Raw genomic sequence first — 9020 nt, 5'->3', positions numbered from 1 at the left:
TAGGCATAAATAATTTACTACTTTTTTACTTCTTCTCTAACCTCTTCTTTAACTTCCTCTTTAACCTCTTCTTTAACCTCCTCTTTAACCTCTTCTTTAACCTTCTCTTTAACCTCTTCTTTAACCTCCTCTTTAACTTATCTCTTAATATACAGTATACTATACCTAAACGCAATACCTTTCTATTCCTTAAGCTTCCCTATAAGCTTTACCTCTGTATCCTTGGCTTTACGCTTTATATATACCTACGTAAGGAGGTAGTATATAACCTATAAGCTATCTTTATCTCTAGCTAGCTAGTTAAAAGCAACCTATAGTAGTTATTTATCCCTATTTAGTATATCTTACAGGTATAGAGGAGCTGGCTAGACCTATTAAAGCCCCTCTATATTAAGCTGCTAGTAGACTTTAACTTCCTCTCTATAGTCCTGTAGGACGTAACCTAGCACGTACCCCTTATATAGAAGAGAGATTTTTATAAGCTAGTGTTTAGAGGTAAAGACGTTAATAATCTAGAGTTTAAAGGTAGGCGCGCCTTTACTAATACAAGATACGCGTTTAATACGCCTAGTAGGGTCCTTACTATTATCTTCTATACCTCCTCTCCTAGTATATACTATAATAAATGTAATAAATTGCTGCTTAGACTTATAATTTATAATTACAAGAGATAAAGTATTAAACCCTCTAGCTAGTGCCTAATAGAACGCCTTCTAATTATCCTTAATAACCTAGTATCTTAACTATATCCCAACCCTCTTTCTAATACAACTCTCCCCTTATATAAAATACTCCAACCGCACCTAATAGAGTGCCCTAGGATATTTATTTAGGGTAGGTTAGTTAGCAATACCTATAATTATAGAAGGTATAAGAACCCTGTCTATAGCACTGTAGACAGCCTTAACTAGCCCGTTTATAGGGTTTAGCTTACCAAGACTATTATTAACGTTACTACTACCGCCTACGTAATAACTGTAGGTTAGGATTTTATACTAGACCTACTATAGATAAGTATAGAAAAGGTAGTAGATAATAAGGCAGAGAGGCGCTACAATACGCGTAGTAATTAGTAGGATAATTAGAAGAGTTAGTTAAAAGAGTCTATTAGGCAGGATAAACTAGAGTAGGTAGAACTGCCTTCTTAATTTACGCCTACTTTAGTATTATAAACTAGCCTACTCTTATTATAGTAAGTATAGTGCTAGATAGCTCTATAGCGTCTTAAGGACTATATATCCTATTACTATATAGGCTTTAACTTGCGTATATAATAACTAAGAGCCTTAAGAAGAAAAGGCAAGTTACAGTTAATAATAAGGCCTATAAAATTACAACACTATAAGGTTATATAAGCGTATAATATAACTCTGTAATACAGAATAAGAAGCATAGGGCCGCTCTTAAGATAGTTATATAGATTAGTTATACCTATTATAGGAGCTAGCGTAGGGCTATTTAATTACCTATACTCTTATCTAGGACCTATTTTCCTTTACTCTCTCTATCTTAGTATAGTAACTATTTTTCTTCTGCCTATACCTTATTACCTTAAGTACCTACTTTTTCTTTCTCTATATTAGAGAGTAAACACTATACCTATATTTAATTAGAAAAACCCTTTAAAGATAATAGCTATAAAGTATTTTAGAATTACGCGCCTACGCTAAAGTATATTAACCTACCTTCTATAGAGCTTTCTCTAGAATTAGCGCTTAAAAATAAAAGATACTATTTAACTACTAAAACCCTATTTTAAGTTCTTTACATCCTATAAAAAAGTATAATTTAACTAGTTAGATAATGCGTACGCGTCTTACCTAGGCTAGTTAGAAGGCTAATAGCGTAATAGATAATACACGTATTAAACTAGCCTAATACCCTCTATAGGTAGTAGATTATCTAAAAAGTAGTATCCTAGCTATAATAAATTATAATCTAAAACTGTATTACTTTATAGAGAAGGAGCCTCTTGTAATAGGTAACTTCTATCTATTACTAAAAAAATCTAGGGCAGTTACCTACTATTAAGTGCAGCTAGTATACCTTAAACCTTAGTTATATAAAAGATTTAAAAAATAAACTCTAAAAGCGTTAAAACCTAAGAATATACTATACTATATAAGGTTACTAAGCCTAATCTATTTATAGTAGTAATATATTAAAGTCCTATAAGAGAGGTTAAAGTAGCGTAGTAGAAAACTAAAGACCCTAAAAAGATACCTCTAAGTAGTTATAGAAAGTTAAACTACTTTATCCTAGAGTAAATAATAATACCCTATTAGGATTTTTAAGTTTAGTTCCCCTAATCTCTAGTTCCTATCTTAGGTAAGCGCTAGAACTATATATTATATAAGGGTAGAAAGATATAGAAAAGTATATAGCGTAAAGTGCTAGTAGGCCTTACAGCTAGGTAGGATAACTAAATAAAATAGCTTAAAGACTGTATAAAAAGAGAGAGGAATAAGTGTAATCTAAACTAATACTATATCTACTACTATAAAGCTATATTAGCCTTAGAGATTACCTATATATTAGTAATAAAATGTTTAGTAATAGCTACTATACTAACTAGATCTACCCTGCTTATACTCTCTCTTACTTATATAACTTACTATACTACTGTCTACCTATATACTACCTCTTCTCTACTAACATATACCCCTACTATATAATAAGACCTTACTTCTACTTATAAATACCCTTAGCGCTAGCGTATACTAACTAATTAGCTAGTATCTACGTAATACGCTTAGTAAATCCAATATAGAATAATAGAGCAGAGTTAGGTTATAATCTAGTACTTATATTCTAGAGTTATAATTTATACAGCTCTTAAAATAACCTTATTTTATCTATCCCTATAAACTAAGTATAGATAGGCTAAAAGCAACACAGTTTAGTAAATAGAAGATAAAGGAGTATTAAGTAACTAAATAAACTAGATTAAACGTAGAATATATAATATATATAACTCTATCTACGTACCTAGATATAATAAGGGAAGACTTATCCTTTCTTATAATTTTATAGACCTATAAGAGGCTTATATCTGCCTTACCTATAATTATATAGGTACTATCCTATACACAGTACGTTTACGTCTAACCCCTATACTCTTAAGTAGCCTTAATATTTATTAGCCTTAGTAATTAACTTTAAGCTCTAGCAACCTCTACAGTACCTATCTGCCTTACCCTACTAGTAATTAGGTATAGTAAGAAAGAGGTTACTACTAGGGACGTAGTATACGCGTTGGCTAAGACGCTTATATATAAGGGTTACTATAGCTCTAGATATAGTATAACTAAGCACAAAGGTCTAATTAGCTAGGTGTTTACCTATAGTAGGTAGTAGTCCTTTATATAGAGAGATAAGTAGAGAATATACGTAGAACTTACGCTGTACGTCTATCTTTATCTCTATAAACACTATTAGGCTAGTTAGGTTTATACGTATCCCTATAGCTAACCTTCTAAAGATATACTAGAGATAGCTATAGAGGGGTACAGCCTTAGGCGTTTCTAGATTAATACTTATCCCCCTAATATTAAGTAGGAAGTTAAGCCCCTTATAGGCGTAGAGGTCCTATATTATCTAAGTATAAAACTTACAGAAGTTAGGCAGCTAATTAGGGGTTAGGTAATAGAGGCTAGAGTGCAGACGTATAAACTAGTTAAACGCCTTGTCTATTACCTTATTAAGATAAAGAGAAGGGCTAGCGTCTAGGTACTCTAGGTAGAGATAAGGCATACCTATACGTATAAGGCCCTTGTTAACTAAGATAAAATACTAGTTACAGTTATATTCCTTTCTAAGAGAGAAGTATACGTCTAATAGGTACGTATAGTAGGTTATAATACTAACTACTACTATATTACTAATAAAGATAGTATCCTAGACGCATTTAGTAATATACGTAAACTACCTATCTACTATAACTACGTTTAATAGAGGCGCTATAGCGTTAGTCTAGTTAAGGGGTAACGTTAGCTAGACCTAGAGGAGAGGTTATATACACAGGAGCTAACCTACTACAGAGAAATTAACCTATATAAGGTATAACAGCCTTACGCTATTACTGTATAGTAGGGTCCTAGAGACTATACTACAGCTCTAGTTATTATCTATCCTAATATAAGTAGATTGTAAGGGGGAGGAGATAACAGGTTTAGACTATACTAATAACTAGTTAAGACTGTATAAAGAATTTGCCCTAGGTAGGTTATAAAAAAAGATAAAGAGAAGAAGTAAAGAAGAGGTTATTAAGTTTATTTTATATACCTATACGCTAACGTCGCTAAGTAAGTAAAAGAAGAAAAAAAAGAAAAAGAAGACAAGATATTAGTATAAAGAAAAGTATATAAGGATAGAAAGAGGGATTATTACAGGTAGAGTAGAGAAACTTAGGGAATCTTAATTTACGTTATAGTACTAATTTCTACCTATATCTTCTGTTATAGTAGAAGAAGGGTTTAGATGTTTAGATCTGCCTACCTTACTATTCTCTCCCCTCTTATCCTCTTATATTCTAATAAGAGGAATAGCCTGTCTGCTGTTAAGTCTCTATTATAAGAAATAAATAATTACTAGAAAGTAGTAGAGAAACAGATCCTGCGTTCTTAACATAGACGTAATAGTCCTTAGTAACTATAATAGTCTCCGTGTAAGCGCAGAACTGCTAATAGGCAAGGAGTTATATACTTTCTATCTCCTAATATATAGCGTCTAGTAATAGAAGCTTATTAGCTAGGAGTAAGAGAGCCTATACGTATACCTTACGTAGGACGTCTATCTTAATTACTATAATAACAGTAATATTATTACAGTTTAAGTCCTAGGCTGTAGCTATCTTACTAAGTATAGTATAAAGAAGCGTTACTATACCCTTAGTCTCCCTATTAGCTAGGTTAATACTAAGACTGCCTATATTAATCTAGAAGTATAGCCTACTAGTAGTATATAGGCCCTTAACAGCGTCTAGGCAGAAGTTATAAAGGGTAGGCAGTTACGCTACTATTAAATAGATATAGAGGTAGTTATAGACGTTATAGTTAAACAGCTTATATAGGATTAGTACGTAGTTAATAGTAGAAGCTAGGTACAGCTAGTCCTTACAGCCAAGGGAGGAGTCTATATAGGCTAGACTAAGAGCTATATTATCTTAGTACTAGGTTGCGTAGGTAGCTGGCTTAGCCTAGTAGAAATGCAATAGATACGCTAAATAGCTTAAGAGAAGGACTAGGGCAAGATTACTAAAGGCTATAATATAAGAAATAAAATCTACTAGGTCTTAAGTATAGAACTACGCCTTATTTACTATAAACCGTAGCTATAGAACAGAGGTAGTCTAAATATACTGTTAGTAGGCTAGATAACGTACTGCGTATAGAGGGGGGAAAAGAAGGGGCTTACCTTAGTTAAGTTATCCTATATAGCGTAGGAAATACTGTTATTTATACTAAACAGCAGATCCTTAAATATAATATTACTAAGGCCCTAGCCTATAGGTATATCTAGATAGCAGTGTTAATAGTGTTTAGAAGAACGTCTAGTTAGTTAGTTAGCTAGATAGTAAGAGATAAGGAAGTAAGAGGCGTATTAGTAATTAGAGGTAAAGAAGAGAGAAGGTTAATATTTAAATATAAAGTAAGTATAGAGTAAAAGGGTTATAATAGGTAATTAAGTTAAGTATATATAACTAAGCTAGGCTTAAGCTAGTAAAAGTAGTAGTAGTAGTAAGAGTTATAGTAGTAATAGAAGTAGTAGTAGTAGTAGTAGTAGTAGATACTAAGGTAACGCCCTAAACAGCACTAGTAACGTTAAGTCTTTTAATAACTAACGTCTAGGATAGGTATAGAATATATTACTTACGCTGCTAGTAATTAGCTAGCCTATATTAGGTATATATAGAATAGGACAGAGTTATAAAAAGAGTAGATATTATTAAAAGAAGAGGTTAGATAATATTAAAATAGGTACCTTCTAATATATATATACTACAGTTTAATTATAAGGTAGAGTAGGTCTCTTTAGGTATAGCGTAACTATTTATAGAAGCCCTTAAGATTTAATTACTATCTATATATAACTAAAGACTAATTAGTTTAGATAACCTTCTTTCCTCTTACTACTAGCTAGCCTTAAAACAGCCTATTATTAGCTTACTTCTTCTTTAGTATAATCCTAGTAATTCTACGCTTCTAATACTACTAAGCTTTATAGCTACTAAGAGAAAACAGCTATAGAGCCTAAGTAGAGGCGTTAAATAATAGGTATTTATAGTTATTACTAACTTCCTTCTTACTCTTAACGTTACTTACGCTATTAAAAGTATTACTCTTTACCTTCTTAGCCTTATTATTAATTAAGAGCTTCCTATTCCTTCTGTTAGTAGAATTAGAGTTAGAATTACTATTATTACTATTATTACTATTATTATTAGAATTATTATTATTACTGCTATTATTATTAGAATTATTATTATTATAGCTGCTACAGGCAGGGCAGAGGCTATACTTAATTTCTGCGCTTAGTTAGGTACGCTTATAGCGTCCTAGCTAGGTAGTAAGTACTAATAGAGCCTTCTTACGTATCTTTAGGTCTATCTTTTAGAAGGCGGCTAGAAGACTAATAATAGGATTAAACGTATAGGCGTAAGTATTAGGGTACGTAGGTTTAGAGTTTATATTAGGTAAGAGTTATATATATAAGCTAGATTAAGCGTATATAGTTTAGGTTTAACTAAACCTATAGAAGTATAAAGTTATATATAAGTATAAAGAGGTAATTATAATAATAAAAGGAAGAGAGTAAGAGTTAGGGTAATAGGATATATATAGGAATAGAAGATAGTTACTAAGCTCTTAGTAAGTAAGAGGTAAAAGTAAAAGAGAGGTAAAGGTAAGAAAGAGGTAAAGGTAAAAAAGAGGTAAAAGTAGGTAAAAAAGAGGTAAGAGATAAGTAATTAATATAGGTAAGAAAGGAAAAAGGGGATTAATATAGGTAAAAAAGAGGTAAACGTAGGTAGAAGAAATAAATAGAGTAGGTAAAGGTTACTAAGTAGATAAGGGTACTTTATATAAGGGTCTAGATAGTAAACAAGGAGAGATAGTTAGTAAACGTAATAGGGATAGAAAGACGCAGTAAAAGTAGAGGGCAGTAGGTATACGTAGGGTAGGAGTTAGGTCTAGGTAGAATTAGCTAGTATAGTTTAGGAAAACTATAGTAAAGTTACGTAGGTATAAGTAGTTAAGACAGCTCCTTACTAAAGGGTTACTATATAACTCTACCCTTATATCTTATTAGGAGCTGCGTTGGCGTATAGTATAGGAGGAACGCCGTAGTTACTAGAAGAGGCAGCCCTTATAGGAACTAGACTATCCGCTAGTCTTCCTATATAATAATAATAACTAGCCTAGTTATATAGGGGTAGAAGGACTAGAGTTAGTTATAGGTTAATTTAGTAGAGTATCTGTCTCCTCTATCTATATTATAGGTTAAGGTTAAGGAGAGTTAAAGAGGTAGTATAAATTAGTAGGAAATAGCAGTACTCTTCTACGTAGCTTATATAATATATAATAAACTACGTAAGAAGGTAGTAGAAATTAGCCTTATTACTATTAACTTACCTATCTTACCCTTTACCTCTGCTCCTTAAACTATCTCTACTTCTAAAATCTTCTGCCTATAAGTATATATAGAGGCCTTTTTTTTATTTTATTTATCTTAAGCCTATTAAGCAGGGTTACCTACAATTATAAAAAGAAAATAAGTAGAAACTGTATTTATAGGGTTACGCTTTTATTAGAGTTAAAAAAAGATTTAGATATTACTTAATATTACCCTATCCCTAAGGCTAAGTCCTAGTTTAAGTCCTAGTCTAAGTCCTAGTCTAAGTCTTAGTTTAAGTTCTAGTTTAAGTTCTAGTCTAAGTCTAAGTCTAAGTCTAAGTTTAATATAGATAACTATCTGCTATCTTGCGTAGCTATTAGTCCTACTATAGAAGGAGGTCTAACAGCTAGAAGACACTTCTACCTAAGAATATAACTTATTAGCTATTAGATTAGCTTCTACTGTCTATACTCTCTGTAGCGCGTAGAAGAGCTAGGATAGATAGTACTAACCTACGCAAGAGAGAGGTATATAGGCAGGCTATAAATAGGAGATATACCCTCTCTGTACACAACAGTATAGGTAGTGTATAATAGTCCTAATAGACAGAGCGTAGTGCCCTTATAGGGACTAGGCTATCTGCTAGTATTTTTCCCCCAAGGCTATAGGCGCTTAAGAAGAATAGGGTCTAGAGATAGTAAAAGTATAGTAAAAGCACTATATAAGTAGTGTATAGTAGTTATAATAGATAGAGCGTAACGCCCTTACAGGAACTAGGCTATCTGCTAGTGTTTTTTCCTTAAGGCTATAGGCGCTTAAGAAGAATAGAGTCTAGAGATAGTAAAAGTACAGTAAAAGCACTATATAGGTAGTATATAGTAGTTATAATAGATAAAGCGTAACACCCTTATAGGGACTAGGCCGTCTACTAGTTTTTTCCCCTAAGGCTATAGGCGCTTAAGAAGGACGGGGTCTAGGGATAGTAAAAGTATAGTAAAAGCACTATATAGGTAGTGTATAGTAGTTATAATAGATAGAGCGTAACACCCTTATAGAAACTAGGCTATCTGCTAGGTTTTTCCCCTAAGGTAATAGGCGCTAAATAATAGTAAAGTCTAGAGATAGGTAAAACTACTAAGGTTCTGTATAGGTACTACTTAGGTAGTATATAGTAGGCTTAATAAATAAAGCGCAGCGCCTTTATAGGAACTAAGCTGTCTGCTAGTTCTTTTCCCCTAAGACTATAGGCGCTTAAGAAAGACAGAGTTTAGAGATAGTAAAAGTATAGTAGGAGTACTACATAAGTAGTATATAGTACTCTTAATTAATAGAGCGTAACACCCTTATAGGGACTAGGCTATCTGCTAGTTTTTTTCCCTAGAGCTATAGGCGCTAAATAATAGTAA

This window comes from Dothidotthia symphoricarpi (assembly GCF_010015815.1).
Source record: "Dothidotthia symphoricarpi CBS 119687 unplaced genomic scaffold P153scaffold_27, whole genome shotgun sequence".
NCBI classification, from domain to species: Eukaryota; Fungi; Ascomycota; class Dothideomycetes; order Pleosporales; family Dothidotthiaceae; genus Dothidotthia; species Dothidotthia symphoricarpi.
Note: the sequence above shows the minus strand (reverse complement) of the source record.